This window comes from Lagenorhynchus albirostris, chromosome 16 (genome assembly GCF_949774975.1).
Source record: "Lagenorhynchus albirostris chromosome 16, mLagAlb1.1, whole genome shotgun sequence".
NCBI classification, from domain to species: Eukaryota; Metazoa; Chordata; class Mammalia; order Artiodactyla; family Delphinidae; genus Lagenorhynchus; species Lagenorhynchus albirostris.
The window spans coordinates 39,114,580-39,132,470 of record NC_083110.1 but is presented as its reverse complement, the minus strand read 5'-3'; the positions used below and the strand labels follow the sequence as shown (position 1 = coordinate 39,132,470).

The 17,891-nt window shown below is 37.5% G+C and overlaps 1 protein-coding gene across 11 annotated transcripts in view; it reads right to left on the bottom strand.

Moving 5' to 3' along the window:
* MARCHF8 (membrane associated ring-CH-type finger 8) overlaps positions 1–17,891 on the bottom strand; it is a 111,728-nt gene that overhangs the window by 88,913 nt on the left and 4,924 nt on the right. For 2 of the 11 annotated variants that reach the window (XM_060126009.1, XM_060126010.1), the window contains one exon: positions 8,313–8,381. The exons of the other annotated variants lie outside the window; for them this stretch is intronic. The gene's annotated coding sequence lies outside the window, so the exon portion shown is untranslated. The remainder of the gene's footprint in view (positions 1–8,312; positions 8,382–17,891) is intronic. 11 annotated transcript variants of the gene reach the window in all.

The window sequence follows — 17,891 nt, the reverse complement described above, 5'->3', positions numbered from 1 at the left end:
ACTAATATGTATAAAATAGATAACTAATAAGAACCTGCTGTATAAAAAAAAACTCACTAAAATTAAAAAAATAATAATTAAAAAAGAAGTCTATGGTAGTATTTCAAGAATAAACCATGAAAAAACTCCCAAATTAATACAGAGGAAATGCATCATAAGAAAAAAATAACTGCAAAAACCTTATTTTCTTTAAAGGAGAACAAACAAGAAAAGAGAAAAAAGGGGCACAGAAAAGTACAAACAGAAAATACAAAGAAAATGAACAGGCATCACTGCAAATACATCAATAATCATAATATACATAAATTAATTAAAATTGCCAAGTAAAAGACAGATTATAAGATTATTTTATAAAATATAAACAGCTCCAGTTATATACTGCTTAAGACATATGCAATGAATAATAACACAAAAAGTTGAAAATGAAAGGATTAAAAATATTAAGTATTAATCAAAAGAAAACAGGAATAGCTCTAATAATAATAAATAGGCCCATTTCATCTGTTACCCACTGTGAGACAAAGTTGAGAAAACATGGTCTTAATGAATGGAAATCTCAACTGAGGAATGAAAATTATGAAACAGAACTAAACAGAAATCCTAGAACTGAAAAGAATGAAAACTTAATGGATGATCTTAATAGTAGATTGGAGATGATGAAAGAGTTAGGGAACTGGAAAACAGACCAATATAAATTATCCAGGCTGAAAAACAGAGGAAAAAAAAGATTGTAGAAGAATGAACACACTCTCACAAACCTGTGAGATAATACCAAGCAGTGTAACATATATATAATTGGAGATATAGATGGGGAAGAGAGTGAAATTGGAGCAGAAAAAGTATTTGAAGGTACAATAGCCAAAAACCTCCCAAATCTGATGAAAAACACTGACTTATAAATCCAAGAAACTCAGTGAACCGTAAGTAGGATCAATATAAACAGAACTGCACCTGAGCATCATAAACTGCTGAAAACCAAAATTGAAGAGAGAAATCTTGAAAGCACCTAGAAATAATAACAATGACAACAATAACAGTAACAACAATATGAATGACCACTTTCTGTCAGAAAAAAGAAGCCAAAAAGCAATGAAATGACATCTATAATGCTGAAAGAATTCCATATGCAGCAAAAATATTCTCCAAAAATTAAGCAAAATAAAGATGTCCAGATAAACAAAAACTAAGGAAATTCATTCCCAGCAAATGACACCTGATAAAAACTAGAATCTACAAAAAGAAATGAAGGGTACCAGAGATGGAAAATATGCGGGTAAAAGAAGAACTATCATTTTCTCCTCAATTTCTTTAGAAGGTGCCGGCTGTTTAATGCAGGAAGTGTAACATTAGGGTACAATGAAGGGTTATGTAAAATATATGAAAACAATAGCACAATGAACGTGATGGGAATGGAATTATATTGTTGCAAGGTGCTTCTTTTTTAAAAGAATCGGTAAAATATTAACTCTAAGAGTAGGAAAGACTGGAAATAAGTTAAGGATGCATGCTGCAATTGCAAATGCAACCACTAAAAAAAAGTTATTAAATGGAACACGATAAAAGTCAACAGAGTAATGGAATAAAAGAGTAACATAAAGAAAAAAAGAAAGATCTAAACCTAACTACAGCCAGTTCTCAATGTGCACAGTTATGTTCTATAAAGTTGCCACGAGCATGGAATTAGTGAATACAGAACCATTGCTCCTAGGGGAAATAAAAGGTTAGGTTCCTGGGAGCCTCTGGTCACAACACTTTAGTCAACCATCAATACATACCGTTGTTTTATGTTTGTTTCTGTTTAAAGACACCTTATTTAGCAAATATATTTTGTCCATCCATTAACACTGAACTCATGACCAACAGCACTTTAACTCCTGCCTGAAGGAGGTTTATCTAATAACATGCCTATTTTCTATGTAAGGCACATTACAGCCTTCTTTACTTAGGAACACTAGACAGCACCTCAGCACTATGCTTAGGGGTAGTTTTAAACAGTGATCTAATACACAAAAAAGCACAAAAATGTGAAAAACATGGCACTGAATAGATCACAAAAAGGACACATGTTTACAGTATGAGAAATGAAACGAGAAGGCAGAGTTTGACTTTTCAACCTCAGTTGGGAGCCTGCATACTAGATGACTCAAAATCTCACTGTTCTGTGCATGTCCATGAATGACCTTAAGAGCATTGTGAGCACTGACATTAGGATCAGAATTAAGTTTTAGTGAGTAGGCAAATTTGCAGATATATAATCCATGAATAATGAGAATCAACTGTGTATCAGTAAGTATTCAATATATTACATATAAAAGGACTAAATATTCCAATTAAAAAGTAGAGCTTGTCAGAATGGGGAGAAAGAAAAACAAAAAACACAAAAACCAAGACCCAACCATACCCTACAAGAGATACACTTTGAATATAAAGACACAGGTCTAAAGTAAAGAGAATGGAAAAAGAGAAACACAACTGACACAAGCTGAAATTTAAAAAACCTGAATAGCCATATATCTATTAAACAAATTGAACTGGTTAGTATACCCGTCTGGGAAAAGAAAACTCAAAGCTCAGATGGTTTCACTGGTGAATTCTATCAAACAATAAGGAAGAGAACAATTCCCAGCTCATTTTAGATGCTCTGCATAAACCTATAAACAAAATCAAAAAAAATTACAAAAAACTACAAATCATGAACATAGTTCATGAACCCAGATGAAAACATCCTTGGCGAACTAACAGAAAAACTGGCAACTTAAAAAAGAGTAATATATCATGACCAAGTGGGGTTTATCCCAGGAATATAAAGTTGGATTAACATCTCAAAATCAGTGTCATGTAACATAATAACAGATGCAACAAAAGCACTTGCCAAAAATCAACATCCATTCTGAGCCTAAAAAATAAAAACCCTCAGCACACTAGAAACAGAGAAATCATACAAATCTACAGCAAATAACATACTTAATAGTGAAATCTTGAGGCCCTCCCCACTTGATTGGCAGCAAGACAAGAATGCCCACTCTTACCACTCGTATTCAACAACTGGACAGAAGGTCCTAGCCAGTGTAATATTGCAAGGAAAAGAAACATAAGGCCTAAAAATTGGAAAGGAAGGTATAAAACTGTTTCTTTTCACAGAGTACATAATTACTAACATAGAAATTTCTAGGAAATCTAAATTAGTCTAGCCAGATTAATCTAAGTCAATTTAGCAAGGCTGCAGGATGCAAGGTCATTTCACAAAATCCAAATGTATTTCTACATAATAGCAACAAAATGAAAGTGAAATTTTAAAAATTTATCTTAATGTCAAAGAGAAGATTAATTATGAATAATCTTAATGAAAGACACGCATATCTCATATACTGAAACCTACAAAACACTGCTGAGAGAAATTAAATATCTAACTGCACAGAGACATACACCTTGTTTGTAATTTGGAAAATTCTCTACTATAAAGATGTTGATTCTGCCCAAATGAGAATTCTATTCATATTCCTACCAGATGTTTTTGCAGAAATTGGCCATTTGATTCTAAAATGTGTAGGAAAATGCGAAGGATCTAAAACAGCCAAAACAATTTTCAAAAAAAATAAGTTGAAGGACTTACACTTCAAGACTTATTATAAAGCCACAGTAATCATCAAAGTATGGTCCTGGCCTAAGGACAGACAAACATATCACAACAGAGAGTCCAGGAATAGACTCACACTTACATGGTCAACCGACTTTCAAAAGAGGCACCAAAGCAATTCAATGAGGAATGGAAATCCTTTTCAACAAATAGTGCTAGAGCAACTGGATATCCATGTAGAAAAAAAGATAAACTTTAACCCCTAATCTGACATCATGAACAAAAAATAATTTGAGATGGATCATAGATCTTTTTTTAAATTTTCTGATGCATTTATTTTGAAGAACAGTCTTCTGACTTCAAAACAGAAAAAGTTCCATGCTCTGACTTTTATTTTTAATATGTTATTTTTCCAAGCCAGTTTCAAAGCAGCAAATTTTCATGAGAAAATTTTCATGAGCTTCAAAAGTTTAGTTCAGTACACACATCTATTTTTTCCTTCCAGTCTTATTGAGATATAATTGACATACAGCACTGTGTAAGTTTAAGGTGTACAACATAATGATTTGACTTACATACATCATAAAATGATGACCACAATAAGTTTAGTGAACATCCACCATCTCACACAGATAACAACATTAAAGAAATAGAAAAATATATTTTTCCCGTGTGATGAGAACTCTTAGGATTTACTCTCTTAACAACTTTCATATATAACACAGAGGAGTGTTAATTGTATTTATCACGTTGTACATCACATCCCTAGTACTTATTTATCTTATACATGAGTGTTTGTACCTTTTGACTATCTTCATCCAATTTCCCCCCGCCCCCGCCTCCAATAGCAACAAATCTCATCTCTTTTTCTATGAGTTTGTTTTCTATGAGTTTTTCTATGAGCTTGTTTTTGAAGTATAATTGACCTACAACCCTATGTTGGTTCCTGGTACCCAACATAGTGATTCAATATTTCTATACATTTCAAAATGATCACCATGATAAGTGTAGCTGTCATCTGTCACCACACAAAGATATTATATAATTATTGATTATATTCCCCACACTGTATATTTCATACCTGTGAGTCATTTATTTCGCAATTGAAAGTTTGTACCTCTTAATTTTAACCTAAAAGCCAAAACTATAAAACTCCTAGAAATAAACATAGGAGAATACCTTTACACCCTGTGTGTAAGCAAGATGCAAAAGCACATGACAAAATTCAACATAAGGAGGGACACCAGAATGTCTCCCCGTGGTGTTGGATTAACATTAGTAGTATCAATACAAAATCACAGTTTTTAAAATATATAAGTAAAAAATGCAGATATATCTGTACATGTGCATATGTGTCTTACATACACACACAAACATATCTTAGCTCTGTCCACAGAAAGGGAGTAGAAGTAATGACACGCTAGTTGTACCCAACATGCACCCAGATCTTGTTCCCCACTAACAGGAACAAGGCTCCCTGGAGAAAAGCTGATTTGAGGGCTGAGGCACATAAAATGAGCCCAGAGCACCTTGTTGCGCCAGAAAGCAAAAAAATGTTCAAAGAATTATGGTGACATATAAAAAGGAGACAGAAGCCAGCTTGAAAGGATTCACACTGACTAAGTCTGGGACAATTATCAAAATAATTAGAGTAATGAATCATAGGCCACTAAATAAGAACAGATCTATGAATAATTCAAATAAATAATTAAATAAACGGGTGTGGAGCTCTTCTTTACAGCAGAACACCAACTAATAAATACAGAAGGAAGTATGGAGTTGGAAAATCATCACTGGATGCTAAAACGTGTGGGTGAATATTCGATGAGGAACAGGATATTTATATAGTGTTAATAGTTATTAACTTCAAAGGGAAAATCTGTATCTTGGCAGTAGAGAAATCTGGCAAATATCAACTTCTCCAAGGGTCCAAAGTTATCACCAATACTGGAACAAACTAACGTCAGGTGGCTCTAAACTGTCTTGCACTGAGAACAATAAAAATCACTTTTGTGTTATTCCATCTACAATGTATAACCTGACTCTAACCATGCGGAAACTTCAGACAAATGCAAATTGAGGGACATTCTAGGAAAAAAACCCAAAAAATCTGGTCTACAGTCTTCAAAAATGTTAATATCAAGAATGACAAAGACAGGTTGAGGAACTATTCCAAATCAAAAGAGACTAAATAAACATGACAACCAAATTCAGCATGATTCTGGATTGGACACTGGACAGAGAAAACACAAGAGCAATAAAGGACATTATAGGGACAACTGTTGAAAATGCAATATGAACTGTGAGTTAGACAACAGTACTGTATTATTAAATTTTACTATGCTCATATAGCAGAATGCCCCAGGTCTTAGGGTATACACAACGTAGACTCAAATGAATCAGAAAAAAATGCATTTATATATGCATAGAGAGAGAGTGATAAAGCTAATGGGGTAAATTTATAACAATTGGTGAATCTTAGTAAAGGATATATGGTAACTCTTTGTACTCTTACACTCCTTCTCTAAATTTGAAATCATATCAAAATTAAAAGTCACACATAAAGCAAAAGACGTAATCATAAAATTGGAACAGTGTTTCGCCAAACACGACAGAAAAGGTCACTTCCTTCAACATATAAATAAATTTTATAAAGGAATCAGAAGTAAAGGAGTAACACCCCAAAAGATTAATGGGAAAACAACATGTACAGCCAATTCGCAAAAGAGGCTAATGTACTTTTAAAGGAAAAAGAAAAACAGTAAAAACAAAAAATAAACTTCATTAATAATTTAAACAGGCAAAGGAAGATAACAATGAGATGTCTTCCACCTGTTAAGTCAGTTATTTTCTTTTTTAAAACACTCAACATTGGCAAGAATGCCCTAAAATGGCCACTCAACACCCTGCTAGTGGGAATGTTAATTAGGAACTTTCAGCAATGCAGTTCACCAATATAAGCCAAGAGCTTTAAAAATATCCATACCACTTCACCCAGGTTCATGACACTGTCCTAAAGAAATCATCTGGGGCTTCCCTGGTGGCGCAGTGGTTGGGAGTCCGCCTGCCGATGCAGGGGACACGGGTTCGTGCTCCGGTCCGGGAAGATCCCACGTGCCGCGGAGCAGCTGGGCCCGTGAGCCATGGCCGCTGAGCCTGCACATCCGGAGCCTGTGCTCCGCAACGGGAGAGGCCACAACAGTGAGAGGCCCGTGTACCGCAAGGAAAAAAAAAAAAGAAAAGAAATCATCTGAACTGTGGATTCAAACGTATGCCCAAAGTTACTCATCAAAGGATATTTACAGTAGCAAAGTTCTTTAAAATAAGCTATATGTTAAGCAACAGGGAAATGGTTAAATAAATTGGGATATAACCATAACATGCAGTCCTTAAGAGTTGCTAAAAATGGAAAATGTCATGCAATGAATGTTAAGAGAATAAAACTTATAAAAATGGGCATTCAGGATGACCTTGATTAGATAAAAAACAATCAGTAAAGCCTAGAAAAAAGCACTAATAATGAAAATTGATTGTTTGAAAATGAATAAAACAAGGACTGTGAACACCTTTTCCAGTCTCGAGTTTATCTATGAGATCTCTCCTTGCCCACCCCTCACCACCTGCCCCCACCCAAGACAGAGCCACCATTCCTTACATGGTGGTATCACTTGCAATTACCTTGTCTCACTCCCTCAGCACTCTGAGCATTTCTTGAGGTCGTGGCACCATCCCCAGATGCACTCATTAAACACTTGATGCTTCATATTTACAAATTCCTCCACCTCATTTCGTACACGTAAAAAAATTATTGACTCTAGCTACTAAAGTCACCTCAAAAATGAAATCTAAATTGAATAAGGAAGTTCACCAAGATGCAGTTTCTCTTTTCTTTGCTTCTTTCAAATAACAACATTGAGGAGAAAAGAGCTTTCTTTTGAAACTCCAGACTCCCAAGGCAGGCTTCAGACAACATGAAGACATCACATACCTGATTAGTGTTGTACGCTAGGACCACCGGTGTCATTGTCAGCTCAGTTTCATGTCAAAGAACATTTGTTTTTAAGTCTAATCATTAGCTGCCACCAAAAAACACACCCATCTGCATGTTGCAGTGCTCAGCCACTACCCAGGGCCACACCTGACTCCAGCCCTAGTCCCCACTGATTCCACCTTCCACTTGGCAACTTTCCACCTAATTACCTGAGCAGAGCACAATTAGGAGGAAGAGGCTGTGACCAAGGCTGGCAACATGGAGAAACCAGATGGGAGTAGGATGGCCACAACTGTGGCAGGGGGCTGGCTGAGAGGCATTCGTAAGTCAGTGGTTTTCAACCAGGGTGATTTTGCCCCCCAGGGGACTTTTGGCAATGTCTTAGAGGTACTTCTCGTTGCCAGAACTGTCGGGAGGCTACTGGCATCTAGTGTGAAGAGGCCAAGAAAGCTGCTAAACATTCTAAACTGCACCAGACAGCTCCCACGACAAACTACCCACACACAAATGTCAGCAGCGCTGCAGACTAGGACACAGAGTGCGTAAAGGAGACCTGAGGTATTTTAGGAAATAAACACACACACACACACACACACACACACACACACACACACACACGCACACACACACACCCTCCTCAACCAGATGCTAAGGCAGGATGAGATAGTTGTTCCTTTGGACCAAAATTCTACCGCAGGAGCTGGGAACAAGAACATTATAATTTAATAAAAGTAATAAGAATACCTTTTTCTCCCCAACGGCTTGCTCTGCCACATATCATATATTTCTTCAAAGACTGCCTCACAGCAGAAACTGTAAGAAGATAATACTATCAAAATTGCCCAGACTGGTAAACATCTCCAGAGAAGTTGGCAATGCACCCACATAGTTGATGACAAATTTAGCTGCATATCTCAAGGACCTAAGAACCCAAACTCACAGTTCCCAGCTTAGCTTAAAAGAAAAGTGGCAAGCATTCAAATACCGTATGCTAACACATATATATGGAATCTAAAAATAAAAATGGTTCTGAAGATCCTAGGGGCAGGACAGGAATAAAGATGCAGACGTAGAGAATGGACTTGAGGACACGGGGAGGGGGAAGGGTAAGCTGGGACGAAGTGAGAGCGTGGCATGGACATATATACACTACCAAATGTAAAACAGATAGCTAGTGGGAAACAGCTGCATAGCACAGGGAGATCAGCTCTGTGCTTTGTGACCACCTAGAGGGGTGGGATAGGGAGGGTGGGAGGCAGACACAGGAGGAAGAGATGTGGGGATACATGTATATGTATAGCTGATTCACTGTGTTATACAGCAGAAACTAACACAACATTGTAAAGCAATTATACTCCAACAAAGACATTAAAAAAAATCAAAGGTCATTCAAAAAGAAGAAAGTAATAGTGCTCCTTTCCCCACATGAATCATCAAAAACCACGTAAGAGTTAAGAGAAGCAACATTTTCAAAACTGAGAACAAAATGTACTCAGTCTGCACTTCAACCAAAAACAAACTGCAAATAAAAAGGAATTTATTATATGAATTGTCATTATTATAATTCAGTTAAAGTTAGTGACCTCTGTGCCACATTACAATATGTTTTTTCTTGATTATTTTAACAACTTCATCATGTCATGATTTCTACCCATGGGAGGCCAGAAAGTTAGAGAAGTCATCCAGCACCATCCCTGGCTGAGAATTAAATAACCTCGACCTGACTCTATCATTTGTCAGTCTGACCTTGATTTTTGTCCTTTCAGTGTTAGGAAGCATCCAGCACTTAAGGTGGCCCATTTCGATGAGCCACCTTATCCTGTTCCTCATCGAACATTCACCCACACGTTTTAGCATCCAGTGATGATTTTCCAAGAGCGCCACCCTTCCATCCACAGGCATTAGTTTTGCCCTCGATTAGAATTGCGTGAAACAAACTTAATTATTCTCAATATATCAGCACTTAAAAGTTTCTGTAAAATTATCCTGCCCTCCCCACCCGAATCCTTTTTCTTCTCCTGGTTGTAAAATGTGTTCTCCTCATGAACTGTGTTATAATTAGCTCAATTATGATTCAGTGAGACAAAAAATGAATGGAAGAAAGAGAAGGAATCTTAGAGATCAACCAGTTCAAACTCAACCGTACTTTTATAAATGAGTAAAATAAGGCAGAAAGGGATGAAGCAAGGCTGCTTGGCAAAAGTCAAGCAGCTATTCAGGAAAGCTGGGGGTGGAACTCAGGTTTCCTAACTCTTAAGTCTAATCTCAAGTTGTATTAGATGCTGTTACTAATAGAATTGACATTTTTAAAGTTTTATGATAACATAGAAAAATATTTTTAGTTTTAATAAGTTAAAAACAACTCACATCATCACAATCACTTTATGAAGTAGTGTAACTGTGATCATCCACACTTTATGGATGAAGAAACCCAGCCCAAGGTCATCATTAAGCACTGAAGCTGGCTCCAGAGCCATATCCTTAACTGCTATGCAATCTGGGTAAGCACTAGAACATTCCTAACACTATCACAACTGAATTAACAAACTTAAGACTTTCAGTGATTCTTTAAATTTTTAATGCTTTGATATAATCTAATATAAAGATATCTTTCCTGAGAACATATTTAAATTAATTTTTAACAAGTTAAATTTAAAGATTTACAGTATGTAGCCTCCTGGCATAAAATAAAAGGTCATTTAAACTTAAAAATTAGCTTACAGTATTAAAGTATCATCTTCTACATCAACTACCCTAAAGAAATTCACCAAGAAGCAAACTAATCTTTCTGGGAGCAACACAGAAGGAACTGATTATGGCTTGGAGCTTTTTGAGAAACCTTAGCCAAGCAAAGCTTCATGCTCTCAATTATTTCCAAAGGCTCTTCCACGTGATTGTGTGCCATGAACAATACAAGCACTGAGCAAATAACATATTCAATCTGCCTAATTCATACAAATGAAATAAAATATTAAGAAATAATAAAGGTGTGGACTGAATACTTAGGTTTAGTTCCTCTTCCACCAAGACTCTATTAAAATGATAATAAAAGGATTTTTTAAAAAGAAGAAGCTTACACTTCTGGGAAGTTAATGTACTTTTCCCTATTTTTCCACTAAGGACAAGTAAAAACTCTGCACATTGTAAGTAAAAATAATACAAGACTCTGAAAGGCAGAAAGGAGGAGGCATACCAGCTAGGGACCTCAGGATTCAAGGAAAGACATGGTGTTCAATTTCCTGGGTTTTCTTTTTGCCTCATATAATCCAAACTTGGTGCTGAAGAATTGGTAAATCCAGAAACACCAAGAAGTGTAAACAAACAAACAAAAAAGCCCCAAGAAAAGCCTGCTCTTTCTAATAACCAAAGGAGTAGGAAAGGGTCAGCCTAGAAAGACAAAAAAAAAAAAAAGTAGACAACAATCACCCTACTCCAGCCAAATACCACAGAAAAAAACCTGTGGCCACACCCCTACCCATGCCAGCAAAGACCAAGGGTAGACTAGACATCTTCTCTCACCAAGATGTAACAAAGCATCCCAACATCCCCATCAGGACGCTATCAAAGGAGGCTGAGTAGGTAGCTGGGACTTTCATCCCCACCACTGCTGTGTCTTGGTTAAAAAAAAAAAAAAGTCTCGGGGCTTCCCTGGTGGTGCAGTGGTTGAGAGTCCGCCTGCTGATGCAGGGGACACGGATTCGTGCCCCGGTCCGGGAAGATCCCACATGCCACGGAGCGGCTGGGCCCGTGAGCCATGGCCACTGAGCCTGCGCGTCCGGAGCCTGTGCTCCGCAACAGGAGAGGCCACAACAGTGAGAGGCCCGCGTAACGCAAAAAAAAAAAAAAAAGTCTCGGCAAAGGTATAAAGAAGAGCTAAAAGGAAATTTCAGAACTGAAAAATACAATTACCAAAATACAAAAACCAAGAGATGGGCTCACCAGAATGGTGGGGACAGAAAAAAACGGTGAACCAGAAGACAGACCAATAGAAACTACCCAATGTGAATGTCAAAGAGAAAAATAAACTGAAAAAGAAAAATGAACAGAGCCTCAGGCACCTGTGGGTCTATAACTAAAGATTTAACATTCATGTCATCGGAGAGAGCTGAGCTGAAAAAGTACTTGAAATAATGGCTGAAGATTCCCAAATTTGGCAAAAGATGTATTTACAGACTCAAGATTCTGAGCAAACCTCAAACACGATAAACTCAAAGAAATCCTCAGCAAGATATGGAACAGTCAAACTTCTGAAAACTAAAGAAAAACATATATATCTTGAAAGCAGTGAGAGAGAAATAACACCTTACCTACAGGGGAAACATCATTTAAATGGCAGCAAATATTTCATGAAAAATCAGGGAGGCCAGAAGGAAAGACACAACACCTTTCAAGGACTGAAAGAAAAGAACTGTCAACTCAGAACCTTATATCCAAAAAAAAGAATGCTTCAAAAAGGAAGGGGAAATCAAGACATTTGAGACAAAAGTAAACTAAGAGACTGTGTACCAGTAGATGTACCCCCAAAGGGTGAAATGGCTACAGGAAGTTCTCTAAACAGAAAAAAGAATCCTTAAAATATTAGCAAACAGAATTCAGCAAATATAAAAGGAATTATAAACCATGACCAAGTGAGGCTTATTCCAAGGATATAAGATTATTTTCAATTTTTGAAAATTAATCAGGGGGAGGGATAAATTGGGAGATTGGGACTGACATATACACACTATAATATATAAAATAAATAACTAATAAGGACCTACTGTATATCACAGGGAACTCTACTCAGTACTCTGTAATGACCTATATGGACAAAGAATCTAAAAAAGAGTGGATATATGTATATGTATAACCGACTCACTTTGCTGTACAGCAGAAAGTAACACAACATTGTAAATCAACTATACTCCAATAAAATTTTTTTTTAAAAAGGAAAGTAATCAATGTAATCTACTATGTTGAGACTAATGAATAAAATCATATGATTCCAATGAACAAAGAAAAAGCATATGACAGAATTCAACACCCATTCACGATTTAAGAAAAAAAAACTCTCAGAAAAATAGGAATAAAAAAGAACATCCTTAACTTGAAAAACAGCACCTACCAAAAAAAAACCCTACACCTAATATTATACTTAATGATAAGAAAACAATTGCTTTGCCCCTAAGACTGGGAAAAAGGCAACTCTTATTTACAACATAGTGCTGGAAGTTCTAGCCAATGCAGTAAGGCAAGAAAAGAAACAAAAGGCATGCAGCTTAGAAAGAAAGAAAACTGTACCTATTTTCAGATGACACAGAAAGTCCCAAGGAATCTACAAAAAATACTCGCAGAATAAGTGAATTCAGCAAAGATGTAGTATACAAGATAAACATACAAAAATTAGTCATACTTCTAATACAAACAATGAAAACAAGGACACGGAAATTAAAAATACAACACCATTTACAATCATGAAAAAATACGGCATACTTAGGTGTAAATGTAACAAAGACCTTTTATGCTGAAAACTATAAAATGCTCATGAAAGAAATTAGAGAATAAACTAATAAATTAAGATGCATACCTGCATTCATGGACTGGAAGAGTCAACAAAGTAAAAATGTCTATTATTCCCTAATTAATACACAAGCTTAACAAGATTCTTGTCAAGGGCTTCCCTGGTGGCGCAGTGGTTGGGAGTCCGCCTGCCGATGCAGGGTACGCGGGTTCGTGCCCCAGTCCGGGAAGATCCCACATGCCACGGAGCGGCTGGGCCCGTGAGCCATGGCCGCTGAGCCTGCGTGTCCGGAGCCTGTGCTCCGCAACGGAAGAGGCCACGGCAGTGAGAGGCCCACGTACCACAAAAAAAAAAAGTGTTTTAGCTTTTCTCTTCGCATATGCATTTAAAAATAATCTTGTCTATGTCTACAAAAGTCTTTAAAAGATTTTGACAAGAACCTTTTTTTTTTTTTTTTGCGGTACGCGGGCCTCTCACTGCCGTGGCCTCTCCCGTTGCGGAGCACAGGCTCCGGACACGCAGGCTCAGTGGCCATGGCTCACGGGCCCAGCCGCTCCGTGGCATGTGGGATCTTCCCGGACCGGGGCACGAACCCGCGTACCCTGCATCGGCAGGCGGACTCCCAACCACTGCGCCACCAGGGAAGCCCCTAAAACACTCGAAAGAGAAGAGAATGGGAAGAATCACTCTACTGATTTCAAGACTTATTATAGAGCTACTATCAAGACTGCGTGATACTGGCAGAGAGACAGACATATAATTCAGTGGAAAAGAACAGAGAACCCATGAATAGACCCACACAAATATGCCAAAATGACTTTTAATTAAGCAATTCAGTGAAGGAAAGAGAACTTTTAAACAAATGGTGCCAGAGCAATAAGGGGAAAAGAATGAACCTCAAATAAAGTTTCAACACCTTACACAAAAATTAACTCAAAATAGTTCATGAACTTAAATGTATAACCTAAAAGCTTTTAGGGGAGAAAAAGCATTAAAAAAAAAAGCTTTAGGATTTAGAGTTAGACAGAGTTCTTAAGCTTGACACCAAAGCCTTGATTCCCAATTGGAAAACTTTATAAATTGAACTTCATAAATATAAAAAACTTTTGTTCTTCAAAGGGTAAAAAGATCAGCCACAGAGTGGGAGAAAATATTTGCAAACCACATATCTGACAAAGGACTAGTATCTAAAATATATAAAGAACTCTTAGAAGTCAACAACAACAAAAATCCAATTAGTAAATGGGCAAAAGACATGAAGAGACTTTTGCTGAGAGAATATACAAGTGGCTAATAAACACATGAAAATATGTTCAACCTTACTAGCCATTAGGGAAATGCAAATTAAAATCACAATGAAGTTATCACTACATATCTACTAGAATGACTAAAATTAAAAATGGTGCCAACAGCAAAATGTGGGCAAGGATAAGGAGAAATTGAACCATCCTTTCCATATTGGTAGGAATGTAAAATGGTACTCTGGAAAACACTTGGGCAATTTCCTAAAACATATCATGTGAATATCATACAGCCCAGCAACTCCAGGAGTTTTATAACCAGAGAAATGAAGTAATATGGTTACAGGAAAACATGCACACAAATGTTTGTAATAGCTTTATTCAACTAGATGTCCTTCGGCAGGTAAGTGATTAAACAAATTATGGTACATTCATACCATAGAATACTATTCAGCAATGTAAAAGGAATAAAAAAAGAACTATTTGGACATGAAACAACAATGATGAATCTCCAGAGAATTATGCTCAGTGAGAAAAGCCAATCCAAAAAGATCACATAATGTATAATTCCATTTATATAATATCCTTGAAAAGACAAAATTATAGAAATGGGAGAACAGATTAGCGGTTGCCAGGGGTTAAGAAGGCAGTGGGAGCAGGGAGAAGTGGGGGTAGTTATAAAAGAACAACATGAGGGGGACTTCCCTGGTGGTGCAATGGTTAAGAATCCGCCTGCCAAAATGCAGGGGACATGGGTTTGAGCCCTGGCCCAGGAAGATCCCACATGCCGCGGAGCAACTAAGCCCGTGCGCCACAACTACCGAGCCTGCACTCTGGAGCCCACGAGCCACAACTACTGAGCCCGCATGCCACAACTACTGAAGTCTAGAGCCCTTGCTCCGCAACAAGAGAAGCCACTGCAATGAGAAGCCCGTGCACCGTAACGAAGAGTAGCTCCCATTCGCCGCAACTAGAGAAAGCCCGCGCGCAGCAACAAAGACCCAACGCAGCCCAAAATTAATTAATTAATTATTTTAAAAAACAACATGAGGGAACCTTGTGGTGACAGACATATTCTGCATCTTAACTATAAAGATGTCAATATCCTAGTTGTGATATTGTACTAAAATTTTGCAAGCTGTTAACTTTGGAGAAAACTGTATAAAGGTTAAATGGGATCCCTCTACATTATTTCTTACAACTGCATATGAACCTACAGTTATCTCAAAATGAAAAATTAAATTTAAGAAAAAGGAAAAAAAAAGACATAAATCACAAGGCCACAAATGAGGAGAGACGGCACCCAAGCAGACAAAAAAGATTTCAACTGTTTTTTAAAGACAGAAAATATGGGAATACTAATTAATTTAGCAAAGTGGAGAAAGCCACAATAAAAAGTATGTGAAATAATAAATATACAAAATGAGCTAATTTGCCTACAGGATGCCAAAGAGCTCAGGTCTCAGGTTTTGAGTACTAGTAAAATACTAGCTAAAAATAGAAACTTCTACAAATAAAACAACTAGTTCCTTGGCCACCTCTCCAACAGAAACCGCTACCAGAAGTGGGATGCTATCATAACAAAACCCTCAACAAGTTGCATTTTTCTTAGTCACCACTCTGTACGCAATGAGGAATTTCATATCAGAGAAGGAAAAGATGATGATCCACCTTATGCAGTAGAAAAATGGTTACAAAACCTGTTGATGGCTGTAACTCAGAAGGCAAATCACACACATGATGACTTTAAAACTGTATGGGGAAAAACTGGAAAATGAAACTTTACAGTGTAGGCTGATTATTATTGGCTGTTTCTAGCAAAAATCAAAAATTTATTTGGTTATTGGTACTCTGAATTGACTGGAAGCAAATGGATTAAGAGTCTGCTAAGTTTCTGTAGGAAATGTATTGGCAGAAAAACAACAGGCCCAGATTTAGAATGTCTGTTCAAGACTTAAAAACAACCTCTGGGGGCTTCCCTGGTGGCGCAGTGGTTGAGAGACCGCCTGCCGATGCAGGGGACACGGGTTCGTGCCCCGGTCTGGGAAGATCCCACATGCCGCGGAGCGGCTGGGCCCGTGAGCCATGGCCGCTGAGCCTGCGCGTCCGGAGCCTGTGCTCTGCAACGGGAGAGGCCACAACAGTGAGAGGCCCGTGTACCGCAAAAAAAAAAAAAAAAAAAAAAAAAAACCTCTGGGAGTCCAACCTTCTACAAACAGGCAAACTGCATGATACCCAGGACAGCATGCTTCCAGCATCAATTCTGGACACAGGGTGTGAGCAAACAAAATAATGGAAAAAGAAGAACCTAAGGATGTTCCCTGGAGCCATGGAGAAAAAAGGATGTGAGTGTTTCTCCCAGGGAACAAAATCAGAGTCCAATCAAGAAACATCCTTCCCTTCCAGGGAAGGGAACCTTCCTTTATATCTATCCATAAACATTAAAGAACTGCTACAGAAGAGTAAATACTGTGTGTCTATGCTTCACCTTCCAAATGCTACTGTTTACTAGTCATGTTGTGCCCTTATTATAATACTTTGGTGAGGAGAGTAATAAATAATGTGTTTTCTTAATTCATTTGAACAAGAAAGGCTTATCTGGACCTGATAAGATAGCCTGGCACCACTCAAAGATCCCATACAGGCATACCTCATTTTATTGTTCTTCATTTTACTGGGACTTAACAGATATTGCATTTTTTACGAATTAAAGGTTTGTGGCAACCCTGCATTGAGCAAGTCTATCGGCGCCATTTTTCCAACAGCATTTGCTCACTCTGTGTCCTCTGTGTGTCTGTGTCACACTTTGGTAATTCTTAAAATAGTTCAAACTTTTTCACTATTCTTGTATTTTTATGGTGATCTGTGATCAGTGTAATCTCTGATGTTACTATTTTAATTGTTTTAGATGCCATGAACCATGCCCATGTGAGATGGCAAACTTAATCAATAAAAGTTGTGTATGTTCTGACTGCTCTACAAACCAGCTGTTCCTGTCTCTCTCCCTCTCTTCAAGCCCCCCTATTCCCTGAGACACACAATAGTGAAAGTAGTCCAGTTAATAATCCTCAAGAGAAGGGATGGTTTAAATGAAACAAAGAGTCCTCTCACTTTAAATCAAAAGCTAGAAATGATTAAGCTTAAGAAGGAAGGCATGTTGAAAGCCAAGACTGGCTGAAAACTAGGCCTCTTGCACCAGTTAGCCAAGTTATGAACGCAAAGGAAAAGTTCTTGAAGAATATTAAAAATGCCGCTCCAGTGAACACATGAATGATAAGTGAAATATCCTTATTGCTGATATGGAGAAAGTTTTAGTGGTCTAGATAGAAGATCAAACCAGTCACAACATTTTCTTAAGCCAAAGCCTAATCCAGAGGAAGGCCCTAACTCTCTTCAATTTGATAAAGGCTGAGAAAGATCAGGAAGCTGTAGAAGAAAAGTCTGAATCTAGCAGAGGCTGGTTCATGAGGTTTAAGGAAAGAAGATGTCTCCATAACATCAAAGTGCAAGAGGAAGCAGCAAGTGCTGATGTAGAAGCTGCAGCAAGTTACCCAAAAGATCTAGCTAAAATGATTAATGAGG